This window comes from Pogonomyrmex barbatus, unplaced genomic scaffold, assembly GCF_055798465.1.
Source record: "Pogonomyrmex barbatus isolate J1 unplaced genomic scaffold, ASM5579846v1 scaffold12, whole genome shotgun sequence".
In the NCBI taxonomy this organism is placed as follows: Eukaryota; Metazoa; Arthropoda; class Insecta; order Hymenoptera; family Formicidae; genus Pogonomyrmex; species Pogonomyrmex barbatus.
The window spans coordinates 5,400,476-5,425,689 of record NW_028297108.1 but is presented as its reverse complement, the minus strand read 5'-3'; the positions used below and the strand labels follow the sequence as shown (position 1 = coordinate 5,425,689).

The following is a 25,214-nucleotide window of genomic DNA, read 5'->3' as shown; positions in this document are numbered from 1 at the left end:
ATGTCACGCGAGAAGAAGTTACGAGAACGCAAATCATATCACCTTGAGCGATACGGGATATTCATTTAACCTTATCCCCAGGATTACGGATTCGTATGAGAAAAAACGTGCACGAATACACACGTGCAAGAAATATACATGAATATAATATTTTAAATAGTTTATTTTTTAATCTCAAGAAATATTAACACGCACAATTGAATCGAATTATTTAGATATATATATATATATATATATAAATATAAATGTATTCTTATAATGACTCTCATTTCAATCTCAAAGATCGCAAGCTTGATTGAAAAAAGTGTTTGCAGCGGGGTGTTTCTTTCTTTTGTTCACATGTTATATCCGGAATCTTATCACTTTACGCTTGCCCTCTTCAGACGTCCATTTCGTAGTGAAGCCTCGCCTCGTAGTGTGGGTTTTTGACGTTCCCCATAGCGAGGCTGATCTTTTATATATATATATATATATATATATATATATATATATATATATATATATATATAAAACACGTTCGTTTACCGAAGAGACCAGCCGTCTGCGCATCAAATCGCGACGCACTAACGACCAAGACTCGGCGACGGCAGCACGGACCGGAACCGCCAGCAGTCGTTCCTCGGTCTCGGAAATAATATTCCGAAGTTTTTTTTACGGGGCCACGCATCTCAAAGAAAAAAATGAGAAACGGCGAAGGGAGATACGACGGAGGGACAGGACGATGCCCGGGACGGGCAGAGAGAGAGAAGGTGGCGGAGGCGCTGCACCACGGAGAATTGAAAATGATGATTGGCGGTAAGCGGGCTGCCAACGTTGATGGAGGAGCAGGAGGGCGGAGAAGGGGAGGACGTAGAGGAGGCACAGCACGTAAAGGAGTACTAAATAAGAAAGCCATGAAGGAACGGGACCGGCGGGGGCCGGGGGGGAGCCGCGGGCAATGCCGAAGGAGGACGTCGCAATGCGTGGCAGAAGGGGGCGCGAAGGGGGAGAGCGACCGCTAGAAAAAGAGTCGGGCAGCGCGCGAATTAAGTCGATCGCGGTGCGTGGAACCACATCCTTCGCGCCCGCTGCCTCCTTCGCGCGGATATCGCCTCTCTCGTTGTCCCGGTCTTTTCCCCGCGGGCCCCCATCCCGGTCCCGTATCGTCGGCCGTCGTTTCCTCTCCTCTTCCTCGCTCTTACGCGGAGAGACGCGCATCGGCGCGCGTACCCCTTCTTTATTATCGGCATCGACCATCGTCTTTTGTTTTATAATAACCGCCGCGCGGCTGCGGTCGCGCCACTCTCCGCGCATCGATGATCTCCTTTTGCAATGCCGGAGGAACTCACCGCGCTCCGGAGGAGCGCAAGGAGGAGTCCGGTCGAGGGGGGGTCCGGAGAGGTTTATCGCGATAAATCGCCGATGGCCGCGCGCGGTAGTGACGCCGACTGTGTGTGCGCGCGCGCGCGCGTTCTTCGGCGTACACCTCGATTGTTATTTCGTTCCACCCGGTTGTAATGTTGTAAAATTGCGAAAAGATTGTATGTCTTTCGTACAATTCGTACAAGCTGATCGATCGGCCGGTTGGTTGTTTAGCGAAATCCGGTGATAATTTTAATGTCACGAAGTCGCGCGCGGTAGCTAGTACGATAAGCGCGTATCACTACTTTAAATCGTTTCGCTACGGTAGACAATAGGGTAATAAACTGTTGGAAAATCTCCTCTCTTTATCCAAGCTCGCTCACTGACAAACGAATCGCGTTGGCAATTGCCGACAGTGCTGGATTACGTATTGAGATAAATAAAATAAATAATTCGGTTTTTACAAAAACATTGCAGACCCATAAATAATCTAGATTGGTAATCGATCGATGGCAGCGTTGTTGTCGAGAAGAACTGTTTTACTTCGCAGTAGTATCTCGCTTATTTTATCGGCAGTAATTCTTTCTAAGCAACATACGTCGTCAGATTAGCGACTTAGATCACGAGAGTTTTTAGCGTTACACAAAATTATCTTCCACTCACTGATCTGGTTAACGAAAAGATACACGGGCACTATTTTACGATGTAGGCTTTTATTAAATATTCCTGCATCGCAGAGGAGACCAAGTTACATCTGGCCTTCCCTTCGTCGGAGACGGAGATTCGAGAGCGGATAAGACCACGACAACGGGGGGCTACGTCTCGGTGAGCGCCCTTAATTCGGCAATAAAAACGCCGGCTCACGTATATTATTTTATTTTGGTACCCGGACCGCCGACCGGCGGACTTAAACGCATCCATAATTACTGGTGTCTACGTGAACCGCTTAACTTATCGCGCGCTCCCGCGCGTACGAGCCTAATTTATGCGTGCGTGGATTTTAACTCCCACGCCGCACTCCTGGGAGGAGTGTACCGCACCGCGCGTTGAATTGTTCGTGCCCACGAAACCCCGACTGTCTGCGTATACCTGTCCCCGGGGCCCCGAGCAAGAGTTATCCGCGTCGAGTTGCGACGAGCTCCCGATACGCCCGACACGAATCCAGATCAGCCGCGTCGGTTTTCGCGCGCCGACTGGAAAGCGAAATCGCGCCGCCGCCCATAAATCGCGCGGCGAGCACGCATTTCGCCGAACGGACTTGCGTTCAATCGATGCCATTCGTATGCCGTTGTATTTTTGCACTTGCTATTCCTGGTACGAGTATGACGTGTTACGAGATATCGCGCGTCTCGCGGATAATACTGATCGGTGACACGTTTTTATACGAAGAAGAAAAAAATATTTAAATGTGATATTATCGATCAGAAAATTTTTGATCCTTTAATTTCTGCTAAATGGTTAAATTGGTAAGAAAGTTTGAATAAGAGAGAAAGAGAGCTTCAAACATAGTTGCGAGTAAAGTATGAAAAGCAAGAGAAGCGATTTAACGGCGAGCGATGCCGGAGCATCTACTTAAAATTGTTCGCTCGTCAAGTTGTTTATACCAATTGTTCGAGAAGTTCGGTCGAATCGTAGTACTCGCGGGAGTGCGTAACGACGAGCGAGCTCGTCTTCGACGGGAGAGTGCTGTGCAATGCGGAATGAACCGCGGCGTTAGAGACCACAGGTGCGGTCAAGAGTAATGCGAAAAGCGCGGATAAGCGAACGCCGTGGAGACGCGAAAAAAAGCACGAAGAGCCAAAGATAAGCGATGCTGCTCGCGTTCGCCTAAGGCAGACCCGGCAATTTTATCGAATTGCGCGGCAATTACCGACGTACGGCAGCACGAATTTTCCGTTTGTTTGAGTTACAGGTTTGCGCAAGGGCGCCCAACAACCTGCAGCTCCTCACGGAGGAAGGGACGGACGATCGACTGGACGAGCGAAGGAGCCATTCGGGGTGGCAGGGGTACGCAAAGAGCGGTGAGAAGGGCGTGTTACGCGCGCGAATGGTCCCGAAGACCGTCGAACAATGACCAGAAAAAAGGAGGACCCACGCACAGTTGCTCTCTGTGTGTATCGAGAGGGTCGGTAATTTGCCTGATGGCCGGCGATTAACACTTAAATGAACGGCGGGGAGAAACGCGCGGAACCTCCGTTCCCGATGCTGTTGCTCTCCTATCCGTGGCTCCTTTGTTCCCGCGGTTCCTCGCTGAATCTTTCTCTTGCCCCTCTATCCGCTGAACAATGGCAGCGGCTATTCCGCACCGCGATTTTTCCGGCAGCTGAATAAAGAAGGAAGAGAAGGAGAAAGAGTAGAGAAGAAAGATAAAAGAGAAAAGAGAAAAAGTATATACATGAACGTGCGCGCGCGCGCGCGCGCGCGCCTTCTGCAAGCCTGCCAGAAGAAGGATAATTCCCTGTAAGTGGATAATGTCTCGACGGTGCTCCTTGCCTACGCAGTCAGGACCGGCCGCTTCCCCTCTCGTAGCCTTTCCCTCTTATTTCGATTCCTCTACCCTGTCTGACGTTTCGCATGGAAGATCGTAGCCGATGGCTGGAGATCGCTTTGTAGCTCGGTCTATCGGTCTATCTGTCCTTCCTCCTCCTGTCACTATTTCTAGCTCTATCTTGAGTCCCGCCGAAGGATCTTATTGTGCAACCCGCTTTCATAGTTCCACCCGGTGCTCCCGGACGCGCCTCCACCCGTGGAATTCGCGTTTTTCTTTCTTGGCATATTCCCTCCCCCCCTCCCCCCCGTGCCTCGCTTCCAGTCCGCGTACGGCACTTCCCTTCCACCCCGGATCCCTTTTATCGTGCAGGGATAAACCTGCCGTTTGCGGCTCATCCTCCAATTATCCCTAATACAGAGAATACCGTAGAACGTTATTATTACTACCGTCTATTTGGAATCATTGCTTTCCCTCTCGGCCTTCTACACTGCGACACGTGGTACGAATCGCGAGTGTCGAGCGTACTTGGAGAATCGCCGAGAATCGTTTTCGAAAGGGATGTAATAGAGGCTGTATAGTCAGGTGAATTACGATGCGTGATAAATTAAGCTTGATAGCAAATGATTATTCTAGTTCAGCGATTATATATAAAAGTCATAAAATGATATTAAAATTGTTCGACAATTGTTCGATTGTATTTTTCGTTATATATCAGACAATTTCAAATATTTTTCTATATCTTCTAATCATTCGTAATAAACGAAGAGAACGGAAGAACATGGCTAAAATTTGAAACGGATGCCCAAGGCGAAACGGATGCTTCCTCGATGTAAAAGAACCAGCCGCAGTCACCGTCTAATTCCGTCGATGAACATCTTCCTGTGACAGAGCCTCGTCCGGCCGATGATAGACGCTCGGACGCTCGATTCTTTGTTCGCCATTGTCGCGCGTCGTCGTCAGGGTGTATTCGAGATGGAGAAGCGAGAGGCAGAGAGAAAGAGAGAACGAAGGAGAGGAAGCGAGAGGCGCGAGCACCGCAAGGCCGTTGTAATTATTGTACTTCGCGGCGATTGTTCGAGTACGTGCGAACTGTCGGTACGAATCTCAGCGGCACACCGAACGGCGGAACGCGGCAATATTCCTCGTCGTTATACCCGCGCGCCGCACTTTAACTGCCGTGCCTCTCGCTGCGCGGCCACGCGAGAGGCGCGGGCGAGGGCGAGGGCGAGGGCGAGGGCGAGGGCGAGGGCGAGGGCGAGGGCGAAGAGGTACGGATGGTCAAACGATACACCGCCCTGAAATCTACATCCAGCCTTCTGAATTTTATAGGCCGCCGACGAAGAGTGGCGCGATTCCCTCATACCGCACCACCGCCGTCGTCTTTACGACGGGCATTTCCCGTGACGGCTAAATGCAAACGCGCGATGTAACGCGGCCGGATCATCCGCCAAATAGCCTTTCGCCCATCGATCGCGATGACTTTTACGATAGTCAAGTCGCGGATCGGCCGCCCCCCCCCCCTCGCCCCGATCATAAAGCCCCCGATGGTACTTGGAGTTTCGGACGGTATAACACGGCGATGCAACGCAACGCAACGCAACGCAACGCAATGCAACGCAACACAGCGAAACGCAACGCGAGGCAAACCCACAAATCTCGTACGGAAAGACTCCACCTCTTTGTACGCCTCTAAATGCCGCGATGGAGTGTATATACGCGCGAGCAGTTACGCGAGAATTTGTATTCGTTATGCGCCGTCGGTTTAAGAACGATTTACATTCTTAGTTCGATGCTCTGCCTTTTTTTGAGAGAATTAAGATTCTGCAATTTCGAGTTGCTTGTATACAAGCGTCTCGGAAGAATTTCAGATTCTCAAGTCGAGGGTTCCAGGTGCATCCAAGTTGTCTTATAAAACGGTCGAATTAAAGCTTGTTCTCGTGTTCTAGTGCGCTGACAAAAGATTCACGTTTATTTCATACTTACATGTTTTAAGATCAGCCAGTGCAATTTCAGCTTAAACGTAGAACGATGTTTCGTTCGCTACGATATGATGTGCACGTCCGCGTGAAGGAGATCGTGCGCAAGTGCGCATACCGTTGAAAAGCAAAGCTGGCAAGACAGTGAGAATAATTTATGGCGTGGGAAGACATTTGCATTCCACCGGGAAAGATGCCTCGGAATCATAGAGACGGTCAGTAAGAAACAAACTACTGAGAAGCGGAAAGGAAAGCGGGAGCATCCGACACCTTTCTCCGGACAATCCCGGGGTGGAAACGACTTTTACGGTGGACTTTAACGGTGAGCTGCCCGATGGTCATTTCCTCTCGATCGACCGAACGACCGAAAAATCGCGTGCAACGTGAATCGGGGGGGAGGGGGGGAGGGAGGAAGGAGAGCGACGCGCCGGTGAGAACGGTTTCGCGAGTGGCGGCGTGTCATGAAGAGTTCCCATGGATGCCAGACTCGGCGGAGTTGAAAAAAATCCAGTCAGCCACTAGTAGGCAAAGCACAATCCCCATTGGCTCTCTTCCCGAGATCCGGCGAGACTCGCGCGAACAGCCCCGGCTAGATCGGGCCATAGGCCACGTTTTCGAGGCGTATTCCTCGGCTCCTCCGCGCGCCGAATGGACTCGCGCGAATGGACGGCGCGAGGACGGTCAGCGTGAAACGATGAGCGACGAGCGAGCAGAGCGAGCGGTCAGCGATCAGCGGAGATCTCGAGACGGGTACACTTTTGTTATGAGAATCATATAATATTCCAGTCAGCCCTGCGGTTGAACAACGGGCATCGACGCTCACGAGCTGAATGACAATTCGGCGAGAGGGGAGGGAGGGGGGCTACGAGAGAGACTGGCTGGGTAATTGCCAGCTTCGCCGATCATTATTAAGTATGTCGTTGGATATGCCGTACCGCTGACACACGAAAGGGGGAGAGGAAGGGAGGGAGGGAGGGCACAGACAAACCCGTGGCCCGTGCGATCCGCGGACTAACGGCGGTTCGGACGCGCGTGATTTACGTTGGCGAGACCGCGAGAACTTATCGGCGGTCTCGATGCTGATCTAAATTTAATGTTACGTGACTTTCATCGGAATTTAAATAATGCTGAAAATCCAGACGGAGCAAATAATATTGGCGAGCAAAACGGCGATCATCAGCTCTGAGCGGAGGCCTCGAGACGGACATACTTTTGTTATAAAATTTATATAATATTTTAGTCTGCTTTGCGGTTGGACAACGGGCATCGACGCTCAGCAGCGTCGATATTAAATATCAGTGGGATATTAGCGTCAATTATGCAGGAATTAATTTCTTGAATAATATGTCAAATTAATTCTCATAATGTCCATACTATGAATTCCGAATTGACTAGATTGCAAATTTATGAGACAAGCGACATAGTAGCTATAATTATTACCTAATTATATAATGGAAAGTTACTGTCGCGAATATCACGACAGTTGAAGTATAGATGAAACCTTTTCGCATGATTTAACTACCACAAGCGCGACCCTAATAAATGTTAGTAGTTAATGAATAGAAGAGATATGTATGGTAATCTGATTGTATTTGATTTAACGTGGGTTAATTAAAACGGCGTGCCGTGATCGATGTTGCCGATTATTGTGATACTCTCGACATTGGTAACCGGATGTGTAACGGCACTTCTCAATAAGGAAAGTCTAAATCAAGATCGACCAGTGGTAATTAATTATCACCCACTATACAACGTGTTCTCTACGCATCGATTTGAAATATTTATAATTATAGAAAAATCTGAAGAATTTTTCATTGATTTATGGAAAATGTGCTACGTTTTCAATACACGAGATATTAAATCATATAAACATATTTTGTATTTAATGATGAATTAAATTATTTATATAAATTTCTCCACGCTCCAACGCAAATATAGAATTTAACATTTAAAAATAATTAAAACATGTAGATATCTCATTATCTTATTATTGAAAATGCGGAAATAATGAAACCCGTTACGTTTCAAGTTTTAAGTGCCCATTTGAACACTGGTATGATATTGAACTTTGTGAGAAAATTTATGGACGAAGTTTGACACTGACGCTACAATTAAGTGAAATACCATGACATTGTAAGAAACGTTACGACCGACTGTCTGACTTAAATCGTAAGGTGGGAAACGCAACGAGGCGATGCACATTGAGGTGGATCAGGATGCAATAAATTATTGCAAATAATAATGTCGTCGTAGACTCTGGAGGGTGCTCGTTAAACGGAAGGCAATACAATCACGTTGCTAATGACTCCGGTGCGGCGTAGTTGTTTCTCGGTACAACAACGTGCTATGGCTAGATACTTCGTCACGTGTAGAGGACGGTGAGTCCTGGCGAAATCATTAGTAAGGTATCCACCTGATTTCCTTTTGCCACGAGGCTACGGGGCAGACTAATCCTGATTTGTAGATCTACTCATTGTCTACTCGCGCACGAGAGGTGTATTTAATTTCTGAGAGGAATATCCCGCTTAAAAATAGAAATACAAACACAGTTTCTTCGATGATCATTGTGATTAAAACGCACACCCATACTCGCTTATAATTCGAACAATTGAATAAGATGACATCGTTATGTGAAAATATCAAGCGTAAAGTCGAAATTTCAAAAATAATCAGTTTCATAAATGGAGCATCTATAATTTAAAAAAGCTACCGTATCGGTTATCTGGCGTGAAATTGTCCTAATGAGTATTGACAAAGTCATCTAATTACAACTGCAGCGAATATACCTGTAAGTGAAAGGTTCGTAGGCGTGGCAGGAAGCGTACAATGGATGGGAAACCTGATAGTATATACATAAAATATATATACGATCACAAAAACCCGCGGCTAGGAAAGTTGCGATATCGCGAAAGGTTAATTACTACGCACAGTATTATACGCACGACTAGCAATGCATTTCGATGAGATGCAATGATATTTCCTTCAAGCGCGTAGCAATCATTTTCTTCGCTCGTTACGTTGACTATTTCAATTTTTTTTCTTAGAGATGTTATAATTAAAATTATTATCGAGACAAAAATGCAGCAAATAATTATTATTCTTTCATCACCGAGTCTTAAAAAATACGTTGACGAATCAGTTAGAAATTTACAATTACACTCTCTCTAAATTACGAGAGAAATGACTCGCTCAATCATGTAGTACGTGTGAGAGAAAGGTTTCGAGTCTTTGTTTCAAGAACGGTAACAGGACTTCGCGGAACACAACGCTGGTAAGGACTCGTCGTGCAAGCGTTACAGATCTGATGGCACTAATGACGGGGTCCGTGTGTCCGCATGTTGTGACACTAAGTGATCACGAAAAGCGGGGGAGGGGGGGGAGAAGAAGAAGAAGAAGTGACGATGATCAGTTTGTTAAGTTCTCTTGTCGGTTTGGTAAATCGGCGGTAACAAGTCGGGTCAGGGGGAAGAATCCGGAAGTGTCATTATTTTTATAACATATCTGCCGACTTGAGAATAATTTGCCATGGTTAATCGGAATAAAGCGCGAGTCATGCTACGCCGCTGCGTTCTATGAACTATAAGGCACCGTTGACGGCACCAGAATGACTTCACGCTTGGCAGAGGCTGATCGTGCAGGCGTTAGGAATGTGACGACACTCGCAATGAAGCCCTAGCTCCAATATGAAAACTAACCAAATGTGAGGAAATAAAAGAAAGAAATGACAGCTCATTTTTCTTAAAATTCTTCTTCGTCCGAATACTTTCACGATAGCATCATTGATCCTTACTCTTTCTATTGTTAATAATATTCTTATATATATATATATATATATATATATATATATATATATATATATATATATAATAGGACAGAAATATATTTCGTGGGATGTTTTAAGTGATCAGACAGGTAAGAATATTATTAACAATAAAAAGAGCAAGAATCAATGATGTTATCGTGAAAGCATTCGAATGAAGAAGAATTTTAAGAAAAATGAGCTGTCATTTCTTTCTTTTATTTCCTCACGTTTGATTAGTTTTCATATTGGAGTTGGGGCTTCATTGCGGTAAAAATCTCTGATAATTCTGAATACATATATATATTTAGAATTGTCAGAAGTTTTTGTCATATTTCAGGCGTACGTAATTAGAAATTCAATATATATTTTTATCGATGTAAAATGGAGAAAAATTTAATTCAAAGATAAAATTTCATCACATGTGTTAACAAATTGCGTTTTAGAATACACCATCTTCGAGATACATTGTAGACGGTCTTGTTCCCACAGATGCGTTTGTGTAATGTCTCGGAAGGATCAGTCTCGCCGGTAGAAAATTCCGAAAAGTCCGGCACCTCGCGGTTAAGTCTCGTGGTTCGAACGGCATTAAGAACTGCTCGTGCAAGCATTAAGGATCCGATGACGCTAATGACGAGGCTATGTGTCCGCATATTGACGCTAACTGGACTGACCACGAAGAAGGCTCGTTGGTGCCAAAGACGGTGCGGAGGACGCGGAGGGTGAGAAGAAGATGAGAGGCAGAAGTGGCGATGCCTGAGCAGAAAGTATCGTGTAGAAACGGCGTGCACGAGGTAACAAACGTCTCCTCGAGGCCTCGCGAGGCGAGGAGAGGAGGTCGCGGCAAGGTGAGGAGGCTGTTTTCGAGCCGCGGAGATGATTTATCTTACAACTAACAATATCCCCCTCCTTAAGGCCCTGGCGGATTTATTGGTTCTCTCTCTTTCCACCGGAGGGTGTCCAGCGGGGGTAGAGCAGAGAGTAGGGAGTCTCTCGCGAGGCCCCAGAAAGAATGAGAAAGAGAGGAGAGGAAGAGGGAAGACGAGAAGACGGCCCCGGGCTCGAACCCGGCACCTCATTACCCGATAATTTACTACGCGAGTAATTAACTGGGCACACAAACGGTGTGCCACGCTATGTATACCCGGTGCGCGTATACATACCGCCGACGATTCTTCCTTCCCGGCACTTCTCGAATGCGTACGCTCGTATATTACCGCACTGCGTCCTCCTGCCGATCTATTTATCTATTCGTTTTGGCGTGACGAGCTCTCGCTTCCCGGCCGACCCGGATGCGTGCGATAAACGGTTCGATAATGGCGGCCCCGAGAGCCCAGAGAGAAAAAGTATTTACGACGTCTGTGTATTACATTTTATTTCCCCCCTCGGTATTTTAGCACCACAGAAACAGCGCGATAATTATGGTCTCTTATAGTGTATTATAGTTAAGATAATAATATGCGCAATGACTTATCGTTTAAAAAAGAAAAAAAGTATAAAATTGAGTTCCCGAAGAACTGCTCTTTCTCTCTCTCTCTTTCTCTCTCCACATCAAATCGTCGCGCTGTGTTTTCAGGCGAATAAACGTACGTTACATCTGTAAGCAGATCACAGCCGCAAAGAGAGGTATCACTGAGTCTTACGATCAGCTTCGCGAAGACTCGTTTCCAAGTATCTTGTGTCGGCGAGAACGAAGGTTCCCGCGAAAGACAGACGAGAGCCGAAGAAATTGCCATTTATAGGCGTTGCTGAGGTGGCTATCGCTTGTTATTCGTACGAGCTCCGGCACGTTCCTGGATTTTTCATTTGATACGCATTTTACGATTTTTCGCGTGTGACTCCGCCTCGGCTTCTCTGTATAGTCATCAGATCGAGACTACCTGCATGCTAATCACGCCGCCGACCGGACAGAACTATGTGTGAGGAATAGATTCCAGTATTAGAACTACAAATTCGACTGCTTGATTTCTTTTCCCGAGATCCAGCGGAGCCGCGTTTCAAGATTAGCGAAATGTGGCCATAAATTTTTGAATAAATTTTCATGCGAAGCAAAAAAATTAACTAACATTCATTCATCGATTTTCTCATAATCAGTCAATTATGTCCGACGGCATGTAATATCGTGTAACGCGACACCATAGTGCTGCAAAATGGAAAAAAAAAGATTAATGCTAAATTTATTTCGTTAGCCTGGTAAATTATTTCTGCACGGCCGAGAGATAAATCCTTTTGTAGACAGTAATAATTTAAAAAAGCTGCGAAATTAATTTAGCATCCGTAGGTGCCGCTGCCAAAATGATAATAAATCCTGCACACCGATATCCCTGCGCGAATGTAAATCACCCTCGGCGCATTTACCTTTCGCGATCGAAAGACATAAAGTCTAAGCATAATCGCGAGTATTAAAAACGCCAAACTCGCCATTGATAAATAGCCCATGAACGGGCGCTTTGGAGTTAAGTTGTCGAAGATCGGTTGTGAGAGTCGTGCGTAATCTTGAGTACCACTGGCGAATGTCATGCCTTGGCGATGTCAGCCACTGCCTGTCAGAAGGATAACGACGACGTGTGTCCGCGTGACTCTGCGGAGGAATCGTTCGACGCGATGCGGGAGGAAAGGCACTAAAATAATAAGGGAAAAAGGAAGGGTCCGTCTGATGTACGGGCCGGGAGAAGCGCGAGGAAGCAAAGGGCTTAAGCCCGAAGAAAAGGCGGCGGAGCTGATTAGAATGAGAATAGACGCGGACGTGGACGCGCAAACGGATCTCCTCGGATTGGACGGAGAGGCATTGCCAGTAGGGCGCGAGAAGATGAGAGACCGAAACAGGCAAACTAAATAATAAAGCCCACACTTGGCCCACTACCTCTCGGGACCCCAAACGGACCACCCGGTGCAAAGGAACGAGGAGTCGCTCGTCGAGAGCGAGCGCTGGGCCCCCGGGTGGGCAGAGGTGAGCATTTGAAATGGTAATTACGAGAATCGAAACCGCCGATCTCCGATAAAATCATTTCCAGCGGTCATTCGGCGTAATGAATTTTCACCTTGGTGGACTGTTTCTTCGTCAATAACGCGCGCCCGGCCGGCCCGTTTGTGGATTTTTTCCCCTGACCGGATAATCGAAGAAGTCCAAGGCGCAATCTTGATCGCAGGTGCACGGACCGTTTTTAAAGGTGGAATATTAATATCGAGTTAAACGTTCTGTAACGTCGAGAGAATTGGCGAGTAATTATTAATTAACGCTATCTTAAGGGCACACACATGTGCGAGTTTCTGAAGACGAAATGATAAGTATAATGAACATTCCGAGAAAAAAAATCTCGCACAATTTTAAAAGATGACTCGATGCGATCGTTAATTATAGTAATCGGCGTTAAAACCACGCGTCGTTAAACATATTTTCAACGTACTCTCGTTTGAAGAATGCGATTATCCTGAAGCACAATACCAGAATTTAATTACTCTTTCGTTCGCGTTGTTCATCTCGAGGCTGTGAACGGGCCACTCGCACGCCCGTGCATTATGCATACGAGAGCCGGAGAGATGCACTTATGAAGGATCTGATTGAGTTCTGAGTAAATGGCATCTGGTTAGCTGAGCTGCTAATTAAACAGCCGCGAGCAGCATCGTTCGTCTTCTTGGTATATATGTATAGCTGAGCGAAAATAACACAACGGTACTCATATATTCACTATACAATATATTTAAACCGGACTTTGCAAATGGCATTTTTTTGTATATATTAAACATGTAATTTCAATTTTTTATTAACATAATAATAATTAGAAAATTTAGGAAAAATAATTTTACTCATAGAACACATAAAATATCGCAAAATTACAACACTTACAATCAATTTTAATTAGTTTTGTATTCAAATTTTTTAGAGATTATATATATATCGTTAAAATTACACAAAAAAAAGTTTTACTAAAATATCTAAAAATTTGCAGATCTAAAACTAATTTTGTTGGACTATTAAAATAATTATGTAGAATATTTATAAGCATGATAATAATATTGGAAAGACTTTCGATATCCTAGCAAACAACTTAAGCATCTTACGCAATTATTTTTATAGTTCAATAAAATGATTTTCAGATTTGTATCCGAGCAATTATTTATACGCTTTAACAAAACCGGTCTTTCCATATAAGAAAATGCCACGTTATTCTTAAGTATCTGTAAATGCTCAGAACATCAGTTTTAGTTTCGATTAATTCAAAAATAAACCTCGCTCATCGATGCGCGCGATAACGTACGGCGACAGTTATTTTCAATTCTTTTCACGAACCGTTTATCCTTCTTTTTCTCTTCACTCGGTATCGCATTCGGTTCGACACGAGAAACGTCGTCCGCGCGCGTGGAAGGGCGGTGCATTATGCATACGAGAGCCAAGTCGAGGTGCGCTTATGAAGGAATCTGATTGAGTTCTGAGTATATGGCGTCTGGTTTGCCGAGCTGCTAATTAAACACCCGCGAAGAGGTGCCCCGACACACGGGCGTGCGAGTCACACACCGGTTCTGCGTTACCACCGGAGCCGTCGCCTCCCTTTCTCTCTCTGTCTCTCTCTCTCTCTCTCTCTTTCTCTTCCTCCCCCCCCCTCTCTCTCTCTCTCTCTCTCTCTCTCTCTCTCTCACCCCGCCCGCGTTTCTCCCTCTTAGCGCGCCCGACTCCGTCGCTCGTCCACACCGCTCTCGCTCGCCCGCTGATTGATATTTAAGCCCTGAGTTTAACCCACCCGCGGTCCCTCTCCCGCCCTCCCCACGTCCTACCTTTATCCATGTTCCACAGGGTCGTTAGCGAGCCGCTCCTACTCCCGACGGTGACTGTTGCTGGTACTAGTGATGCTGGTGCACACCGTGTCGTTGCTGCGGTGATTTCTGCACACCTGGCGAGGAGGTCCGCCTGGTACCAGCAAGCCCGACGCGACCGGGAGTAATAGCGTACGCCTCGATTAAATCCGACTCGCCTCGCCGATGGCAACATCCTCACGACAATTTCGCTCGTTCTCCGTCTCTTCTCTCTCTCGTCTCTCTCTCGTTTCTCATCGCGACACGCTCCCGCTGCCGCATCAACGTGCCGGAAGTAGGGGTAGAATCAAAACGCAGATTTATGGAGGAAACATCGCTGCAATAATTCGCATACGTCGCTCTTGGTGCATCGCGGGCGAAGTAAGACACGCGGCGATTTATGAAACGTATTAAAGTGATGATCTTTTTAATAGTTGAAGCACAGAAAGTTGTCGGATCATTTGTTACGAGCTAATTCAATTGATACTTTTAATATACGTCAACTTAGGCGTAGGAAGAAGAGAAAAAGGATAAAAGTGTAATTTACGTCACATGCAACATACGATCTCCCAATCACAGAATAATGTTACTCATCAATAAAGAATTAATAGATTTCTAATTCTAAGATATTACTCTTAAATCTTGAGTTGAGTTTCACAATCAGCGCGCTTAGATCTCGACGTGAAATTGAAGATTTTAGAAATACTACCGAATCAAAAGATTATTTTTAATTTTAGTTGTTATCGCATTAGAAAGGTGATGATAAACGGCATCGAGTTTCTATTTCTTGACGTCTAAATCGCCAGGCTCTCTACACATTCACGGTGCTACGTTCAAGAATATAATTCGTTACTTCTTGCCGAGTTGTTTTGTCCAAGATGATTACACCGGACAAACGTGGCGCTGTAGAAGACAAAAGGTGTTTCGCGTCCAATAAATGGCCGAAGACACGCGTGGATTCTCGATGGTCGGCGGTCATCGTGACTGGACCCGCGTATCTACGCACGCGTGAAGAGGAAAGGTGCCCGCGTCACGCTGCGGATCCCTGTGGACGATTCTCCTCGATCCTTCTTGCACGGACAGCCGCTTATAAAGCACCTGTTGGCCGGCCGAATCGCATGCGTTCCTCGCCGCGACGCCGACCGAGTGTGTTACGCGCGTCCCGCCAGTCCCTTTTTGCCACCGGGAACAGAAATAGTTTCTCGGCTGACCGAACATCAGCCAGAGGGTACTTAGCACCTCGTCGTCTGACGGACATGCCAGACCTGGCCGTGCCAGGATTCTGCTATGTGAAATTCTTCACCGTCTCCCAGACCTCTCCGTCCGAAGAGAGATGCCCCTTCCCTGGGACACCTTGAACCCGATTTACGAGCAGGGGAGCGAGCACGAGCTAACGAATGCGCACGATCTGCCCGTCGACACGTCGATCGCGATATGACGTATGTTCCGACACTTCGTGATGCGTTCCGGGTACGTGCGATGGGAAACTATGTAAAACGAGAAAACACACCTTGGTCAGATTGTTATTCTAAAACGCGCTAGCCTTGCAGATGCTACGACACAAGGGGATAAATTATTTATAAAAATACGAAATCGAAATTAATATTTACAATTGTATATAATAATCAATGATCAGAAATAAATATTTAATTGTTATAAAATTAGTGTACACCGGAAGAGATTTATCAATTCACGCGGTTAGAAAATGATCCTCATTTTCGACACAAACGTCGAGATTCCGCCATAAAGATATTGTCGTGAAGATGCCTATGGTTACGCCACAGCGCGATAGATATATAATATATACACGCGTTCGAGCGGACGTGGAATAACACCAAATTATATGGTGGGTGTCTGTCGTACATCTCGGGCGTACCCGGCGTCCCGGGACGCGGACCATTAACGTGTTCATAATCGTCCCAACGGACCAGTTACTGCTACGTTACACGAGGTAATTGATACCAGATTTCGAAGAAACGGCTTACCAACGAGGAGCGCAAGCTTCGAGGATGGAGATCAAAAAGGTGAGCAAGACGGTGCACCTCTCTTGGCACCTTTCTGGCGCTGTTGGTCCAGACTACCCAAATCAACGTCCGTATAAGATACGAAGTATGCCCGCCGGAGTCCTCGAGTCCTCTGGAGGTGACTGGTAATTTATACGTTTATCTCATTCCGTCAATATTTAAAGAAGAACGCGGCCCGGATCGTGAAGAGCTCCCACGTGGTCTACCTCCTTCCTGCGGGATCTTGTTTCGAGGGTAAATGGTCGCGACCAGAAGTCTCTCTCGTATATTTTCTTCCTCTATGTAACACCCTTTAGTGTCACATTGACAAGTGGATACCACTAGATTTTTGTACGAAATAATATTTGAGCTCGTGTTTAAATATGAAAAAAAAAAATATACATATATATATATATATAAAATCTTATCTCCTACACACAAGTATAAGAATACAAACTTCACGATTTTCGATTGCGAGATTAATTAAAAATGCAATCTATGAATTAAGCTCTGAATTTGCTTTGAGAAAATAACGAGCGCAAAAAAAATGGATACCACGTTTACGTTCAAAGGGGGAAATAAGAGAGCACGCACGAATTTATCTCACCCCGCGTACCAACGCAGCGCAGAAGGGTGCCGCGTTGCGCTGTTAGTAAACTAGGCATTAGCATTACAAAGACTGCATCTGCGGCTTTGCTTACATCCGTCGCCTGGGCACACGCACCCCGTCCGATGCACACGCGATCGCGTACCTGCGACACCGCGCCTCTCCTCTTCTCTCATCGAAATAAAAAAAACTCGCGCATATGAGGGAGAAGCGGTATGAGCGATGACGAGCGGCACAATGCGCACGGACGAGTCAGTTTATAATTATCCCTAAACACAGTAATTAATGCCGCCGCGACGATTACGGGGGTGTCGCGGAGTATTTTCATCCTTCCTAAAGCCCTTCCTGGAACCCTCCACCTCACGACAATTACTCGTAGGATTGTGATTATCCGCTGGACGTATTATGGCACATTTCATAATCACACGAGAATTAATTCCGCACGAAATAATGGGCCCTAATCGCACATTAAAAATATAAAATATAAAATGTATGAAATATTTAAAAAATGTAGTTTAACAACGTGACATAGTAAGCAATCAAATTAATAAAGAATCGCTAATATAAAAGATATTAATTTTTTAAGATTATCGAAAAATAACTTTGCGAACACATAAAACAATTTAAAAATGTATACGTGCCACTTAAAAGTAACATAGTAGAACAGAGAGAAAACGGATCGCTTCACAGATGTGTCTCGATTGTTATATATCATTTTCGTTTGTTACAATTTTCTGTAGAATATCGGGTTCGGCAGCACACTTTTCGTTACACATAGTTATTTTGCCCAGCATGTCGTTTTCTCTCTGTTACGACTCTCGTCAAAAGAGAATTCTGTTTTCAGGTGTGCATCGCGTGCAGCATCTTCACGAGCTGCGACCCTCATGCGGCTATGTTGAATGTGGCGGAAGAGAAAAGAGACGTGAATCAACAGTGTTTCCAGCGCGCTGCCTAAATACCGGATTTAATCGACAGCGGGCACGCGGTTCGACAGTTGGCGATAATCACGCGGGGACCGGCGGCGCGTCACGTAACAAAAAGATCGCGACATACGCGTCGGGATATAAGCGACGGGTGGGCGGCGAAGGGGGTTGGTCGTGCGCGGCATCGCGTATAATTAGCGTAATAAGTAGTTTTTTGGGGCGGGGTCCGTGCGGTGGGAAAACAAAGCGATGGCTGGGAGGCAGCTAATTTCCGATCCGACATTGAGGGACAAAAGGGATTGAGGAGAGGCTCATACGCGGATGAAGTAGGAAAGTCCCCCGGAGAAGAGGGAGGGGACGTGCGCGCGCGGAGATCCGGGGAGAGCGGAAGAGAAGGTGAAAAAAAAAGAGAAAGCAGCTTCTAAACGTCCTCCCTCGTTCATTCATCCTCTTTCAGCGAGCCCTGGCTCAGTTTCGAATCAAAAGGCGGGAGCACCCTTTGGGTCCCGAGAGAGAGGAAGGGGGGGAGAGAGGGAGGGGAAGAGAGGGAGAGAGAGAGTGCGTGAGTTTTTTTCTTCGCGCGTTCTCTTTTCCGTTCTTCTCTTCGCCCCGAAAACCCCTTTCATACGTGCCGCGTACCGACAAAAGATTCAGGGTACGCGCGTGCACGCGAAGACAGAAGCGATGAGGGGATGGGAAGGGACAACCCGACGAATCCCGACAATGAGCCGGACGGTGCCCGCCGTCGTTTGGGAACGGATTAATTACAGTGTGCCTCCATAATTAGCCCCGCGGGGATCGGTCGTCGTCAGGCCCACCGTTGCCGGATTCGTGCTATTCGTTGGTCCAGCCGCGGCAATTTCCGTAGAATACTCTCAGCCTTCCATTCTTCGAAACATATTGAATAATACACTCAATGGCGTAGAATATAATTTTATTTCCATCTATACTGAATACTACAAATTGTAAAATTTCAAGCTATGCAATAATCTCAGGAGATGATTATATCATATCTTCGTATAAGATTATAAAAAAAAGAATATATACAATTATGTTATATTACTTTGCTCTTACGTACATTTATTTTTGTGTGATTATTTATGCAAATTGCATTAAGATAGTATCATAAAATGCGAAATTAATTTGCCTCTGTTTGCAGTGAGCAATTGAGATAATTATCCACTTTTTTCAAACGTTTCACGTGGAATATTAAACATTTTATACAATATCCGTTTTGTAACATCTTAATATCCAGCATCGAGCCGTTTCGATTACCGGCGTTGGTAACCATAAGGAAGCGCTGGGAAATCGCGCTCGACGAAAAGAATCGAAGCGTGACGATTTCAGTAGAACGGAGAACGGCGTCGTGCGATACACGCGAGCATGCATGATGTTCGGACGAATTTACGAGTCGCGCTAAGGACGTCGCGACATAAACCCGTAACGATCCCGCGGTCGCGCAGGGGGCAGGCGGAAAGGGAGAACGGGTGAAGAGGGGAGGGAAGAACGATATGGTGCACGCGTAGATGCAAATTGCATAGGCAAAGACGCGTTCTCCTCGCGAGCAGACATGAACGCGCAGCGCATGGATTATTGGTATCAAGCACGGGAATAGACGGGAAATGTTATAATGCGAGCAAATAGAGTGCCATCAGGCGCGCGCGGGGCCGACTCGACCACAATTTCTTGTTACATTAATGCCGTCGGCGAGCGCGGAACGGATATGTGAGAGGGCACGATGACCGAGGCTGGTTTTATGCTCGGAAATTAGCTTAGCTTCGAACCATTGATTTCCAGCCCGTGAAATATTCTCGTCATTAAGCAACACAGCCGACGCTGTCGGTAACCAAGATGGAAATACGAGCGTATTATGTGCGTCATTCGATTCTACTTCGTTCGCACCTAATCAAGAAAAAAAAAGTCGCAATAAGTCTTGATCACGAGTCCAACGAAGTTGATTATCCAGTCTTCAAGACATATGGTATCCACAGGCAAAGCAATTAAGAAATCTATATTGAAGAAAAGATGATATCTTAGAGTGTAACAGTTTTCGCTTAATTTATAAAAAAAATTATCTAGATAAATTTGTAAAACATCAATTTCAAGCGGTATCAAAGATATATTTAAATATATTTAAAAATTCATCTTTAATTAGCGAAAATTTGAGACAGCATAGATGATTAAAGAAAACTTCGTTTTCGTACATAAGATTTCATGTGTGACTACGTGTAATCTCCGTAAAGCCGCTGGTTAAAGAGAAAAACGAAAGATAAAAGGTTCTTCTTCATTTCAGGTTACTTCTAAGTCGTCGACCGCTTAAATGTGACTTTAAGATAGAAAGTAGAGTCGACCGCGAATTTTACTCGAGGGATAACGTCCCGCTGTTAAAGAGTGCCAACACTTTTCGTACACGCAGAGAGCCACGCAGATTTCAATGCGCGCCGCCGTCCGCCTCGTTCCTCCACGTCAAACGTTGATTACCGGTAACAAGCTTGAAAATAGAGACTGTCACAATCCGGGAACGAGAGTGGAGAGTCTCATCATAGCGGCGTTGTAGGCTCGCGCTCTCGCTCGCGCCCGTTGCGACTCGGCCGCGATATCTCGTTACCATTAATGCCGACGGCGAGCGCCGCGCCGTTCATGAGAGAGCGCGACGCGGCCGGGCGGGCTCTATACCTGGAATTAGCATGCCTCCGAATCATCGATTTTCTACTTATCGGCTATCTTCGGCCAGTGCCCCCCCTGGTCTCTCTCTCTCTCTCTCTCTCTCTCTCTCTCTCGCGCCGGGTATCCCTCAACTCCCTCGTCGCGACCTCTTACCGGTCATTATACAACTCGGCTCCGTGCTCGCACAGGCTCTAATGGTTGAGCCGCACTTAAGCTCTGTTCGCCGCATGCAACTATCCGCGCCTCTGCCCATCTCCGCGCGCCGATGACGGAGAACGTTCCGCCGGAGGAACCTCCGTCGAACTCCCCTCCCCTCCCCTCCGGGTATCTCCGCTTTCGATCGTGTGCGCATCGCGTGCCCAGGGTATAACGGTAACCGATCGGTAGCGGCATACGGCGACGACGATATCTGTAACGGACTGTAGAACGCTGGAGAAAAGTCGGCTCGCCGAAGATGTTTTGCGCCGATTCAAGTCAACTCGGGACTTCCTGCGTTTATTGTTCATAATTATATGCCGCGATATCGTATTACGATATCCATCGTTGCAGATTGCGACATTGTACTTAATAAAAGGAAGCTATTTAATTTGAATAGACTAGACATTATACCGTAGAAATATCAAGACGTCTAGTTATACGCAAAGCAAAATATACATTTTCAAGTATCCTTGATCACCAATTACATCTTTCAAGTAGAGCACATTTGTTATCTTATTGCTCAGGAACGTGACAGTTCTCGTTGTTGCGATAAATCAAAGTTCGCCGGCATTAAGCGCTTCCGATAAAAGAGCGTAATTAAGGAGATACCTTAAGCGTGGTGAGAACTTTGCTAATAACCCCGGATGAGACGCCACCTCTCGAGGGGGGTTCCTCTCTCGTTGCGGTTCGCGTTCCTAAAGTTTGTTAACTCTCGTAAGTCCAGCGCGAGAGGAAGAGGAAGAGAAGGGTAGGTATATGGCGAACGAAATGAAGGGAGTTTCTCCGCGCGCAGAGTGAGTTTTTGGCTATTAGATTAGACTCCGGCCCCGGTGATGGACCAGCTGTCCACCGGAATTCGCTCAAGAATCTGCCTAAGTGGATGGAACCGACGTGCAAGATCGCTCGAGCCATTCCGCCCCGTGTAATGAACGGACCGTACGAGTTCGCGGAACTTCTTTATTGCCGAAGTTTCGACATAACGCGAGCCCAGTAATGATCGCTACTTAGCGATGGGGGATTAAAAATTTCTCGCGGCGATCTTATTGACACGTATTACCACCTGCCGCAAACTAATCTTCGCCCCTTATAAAACATCGAATTATAAAAAAAAAAAAAAAAAATACAACATACTCATTCACGGATTTTTATTTATAATTTTACGAATTTTATTCATAATTTTTTTCACTAATGCGAGTCTACTATTTTCAAGTTTAAAAATTAGAAAATTTCCCATCATCATAGCAATCTTTTCTTATATACAGAATGTTAACAAATTATTTTTTTAATTCAAAAAAAGGACAAATTTGTACATATGTTGTACAAATATAAATGTATATTGAATAATATACAAGGGCGATTAATGCATGGGTATATGATGAAAATATTTGATTAAACAAAATTATATGGAAAATTCACAAGATGCGATTTGAAGGATACGATTTTATTTTATTAACGTTCAATTCAGACGAAATCGAATCGATGCAAGACTTTTTAACATACCACGATGGTCGGTTGTATGCAATCACGTAGGTACGCACATTCCGAAATGAGATCGAAAGTTAAATTTACTCGAATTATTTCTATCCTTCGGTGGAGTACATCGCAAGTCGTCACAACATCGGTCGGGGGAAGGATGAGGAGGAAAGCGAGTCCAAGATGCGGAGGCATGGTAGGGACCATGCGATCGATAACAATAATAATGGAAAATGATCTCGACCGCAGTGGCACGTGATCCAATGACTATGCCCAGGAGGCGATGCCTTATTATTTCGATTTCCAAGCAACTAACCAACGACCTTAGCAGCCTCACGAAATACGAACGCCTCGTTCCCCTCCCTCCTCATCATCATCTTCATTCTTCGTGCGAACCCAATCATCCCTCTCGGCCATGATCTGTACGCCCTGTTGCATTCGGCCGCGAATATCGTACGCTCCGTTGCTTGGACCTCGTAATCGCGCAATCCCGAGGGATTAGAATATGGATTGGCCCGCATTAAACTTCAACTTTACGCGCGCGGCGTAGTCATTTTATTGAGCACGAGAAAATCTTATTGCATTTTACCACGTATTTCATTTTTAATATCAAACTTAAGTGATATATATATATGGGAATACACATTCACTTTTGCCGTAATAACGCTGCCGTAACAAAAACCGATTATCGAAAATTAGTTAGCACAGTACGTTAAAGTATTTCACAATGAGAGAAAATTACGTCAGCAAAATACAAAGTGTATCGTCAATGTTATAATATATTAAACTCAAAATACATTTTAGTACATTGTCATCGCGAAGAACTTTCTATAAAAGAGATCGAGGATATTGACCTTGTAATGTATGATGCACCTCCAAGTGCATCCTCTCGCATAATGTTTGCACGCGTCGAGCTTATGCAGTGAAATAACCTTGCACTGGTGCTTTACGATTGGGTGCCGGTTGAATTAGAATAGCAATTCAGATCTCTCATCATTGTTAAAGAAAAAGGGGAGAATATATAAAGCATCCGAGAGATGAATCGGGTAGGTAGAGGGTCACGATTGCCACGTCTTGTCAGGCGATCCAGAAAAAAGTTGATACGAACGTACCATATGAGAGAGAATACTCCGAACATCCCTGCGGGCGTACAACTCTGTTCTTGCTTTCAGTACGGATAAGGCGTGAGGTTCGAGAAATACGAGGTAATTGTCTGAGATAATGATCGTACACATCGCATAGATCGGCGATGCTTCTCGCGCAGATCTTGGCGCGCATTTGAATACCGCCGATATTAATACGGAATCGCGCATTTACACACCGCCGGTAATGAGCTAGAGACAAAACGGAGAAACAAAAAGAAGGAATCCGAAACAACGAGATAGGATCGTACCCGTAAGTAGTTTCACGCATGAATGATGAGACTCGAAAGCGGCTTCTCGCATAAAATTACTAAATTGCTTGATAATTATAGAGCGTCATTTTCCATGCTCGATAATGTCCCGCGGGACAGCGTCGGGTTAATCGTTTCTACACGGGGGAGCACCGAAGGAGCCCGCGGGTCATGGGTTAAACGGGCCCGTCCCGCGACAGGACCTTCAGGATATGGTTCCCCGGTCGGGGATGCGCGCGCACCGCGGGCCTATAGGTTCCCGTGATAAAGTGCTCATAATATTTTTAACGAGTATAAGCCCCGCGCGCGGGCGCGGGGCGCGCTCGCGCGTAATCTTATAATTCGGCTATGGCTCACAGGCCCCGTGGTATTTCGAGAGTGGATATAATGATTCGATGATTATGCGGCCATATCTCACCCGTGGCTCCGTCCCGGAGGATACAGCCGGTGAGGAGATCGCCGCGCCGTTCGTACGGATGGAAACAATGTCGGCGGACCCTCCCACGCCGCGTACACGGACTGTACCACGGCGAGCCGGAGTAATTCCCCCAATTATAAAATTATTATCCTGCGGTTGGCACCCCCGGGCAACACGCGGGACCAGGCCAGGCCTCCGCTCTCCTCTCGGCCTCATTCGCCATGTTCTCCATGTTCGCCGTTCCTCTCTCCTTATTCTCCCTCTTTCCGATTTCGCCGCTCCGTACCCTCCTGCCGTCTTCCTATCTGTCCGGTTCTCGTCGATCCTCGTTGATTGTCCGACAAGAGGAAGAAGAGGTGCACACTCGCTTCGTGATGCGCTAGAACGCACGATTCCGGAACAGATCGCCGGAAGCGTCTTCCTCTCAATCCTATGTTTTCTCCAAAGAGAATAAAGAACGTACTAATTCTCGAGATTATATGAGATTAAAAATACAAATCTTTCATAAAACTTTCATAAAAATTGTTACATGCGCTATTTAAATATTTTTAAATGAATTTTCGTAATTTGGATTGCTATCATTGCTTACAAACGAAAAATGACAATTAATTTCTATATTTATATCACTTTATGTTGTATGATATTCTTGCGTTTGAGCATTTGGGGATAATCTTTTGTGTTGCTACTTCCGTTGAGGAAAGCGCCGTTAAGGAGCCATTTACAGAAAAATTTATAACTCTCGTTAGAGCAAAAAGAAAAGATCAAGCATAGAGGGGTGAAAAATAAATAAATATAGCTGGAGAACAACCCTTGTATACGGGCGAGCCTTTCTTAAGTCGAGCTCGTTCATAATCTCACCGGCAGCTGCCACTGACTTTAACCGAGCAGCGTCTCCGTTTGTGTGTTCTATCGTGTGTAACAGCGTGTGGATACGTGCGTGAAATTTCGACAGAAAAGCGAGATATTCGAAGCCGTACAATTTCTATTAAGGGGTGACGACTGCAGATGATATAAGTATCATGAGGCTTCCGTGAAATATCATTGGGCAATGTTGACGCCATAAAATGAAACATACATCTGTAAAATTTTACGCGTTTTTCTTCTACATTAAAATATGCTTATGTAATGTAAAAG

General features: G+C 45.7%; 1 long non-coding RNA gene across 2 annotated transcripts; it reads left to right on the top strand.

The window, feature by feature from the left end:
• Positions 1 to 623: 623 nt before the first annotated feature.
• On the top strand, positions 624 to 18,928 carry LOC148937664 (uncharacterized). 2 transcript variants are annotated; one of them, XR_016138107.1, is made up of 3 exons: positions 624 to 2,166; positions 3,254 to 3,348; positions 17,853 to 18,928. It is a non-coding gene; the product is annotated as an uncharacterized LOC148937664 (long non-coding RNA). The 2 variants fall into 2 exon arrangements; XR_016138106.1 differs by lacking the exon at positions 17,853 to 18,928 and having other exon boundaries at positions 624 to 1,677; positions 2,051 to 2,166; positions 3,254 to 6,695.
• The last annotated feature ends 6,286 nt before the right edge of the window (positions 18,929 to 25,214 follow it).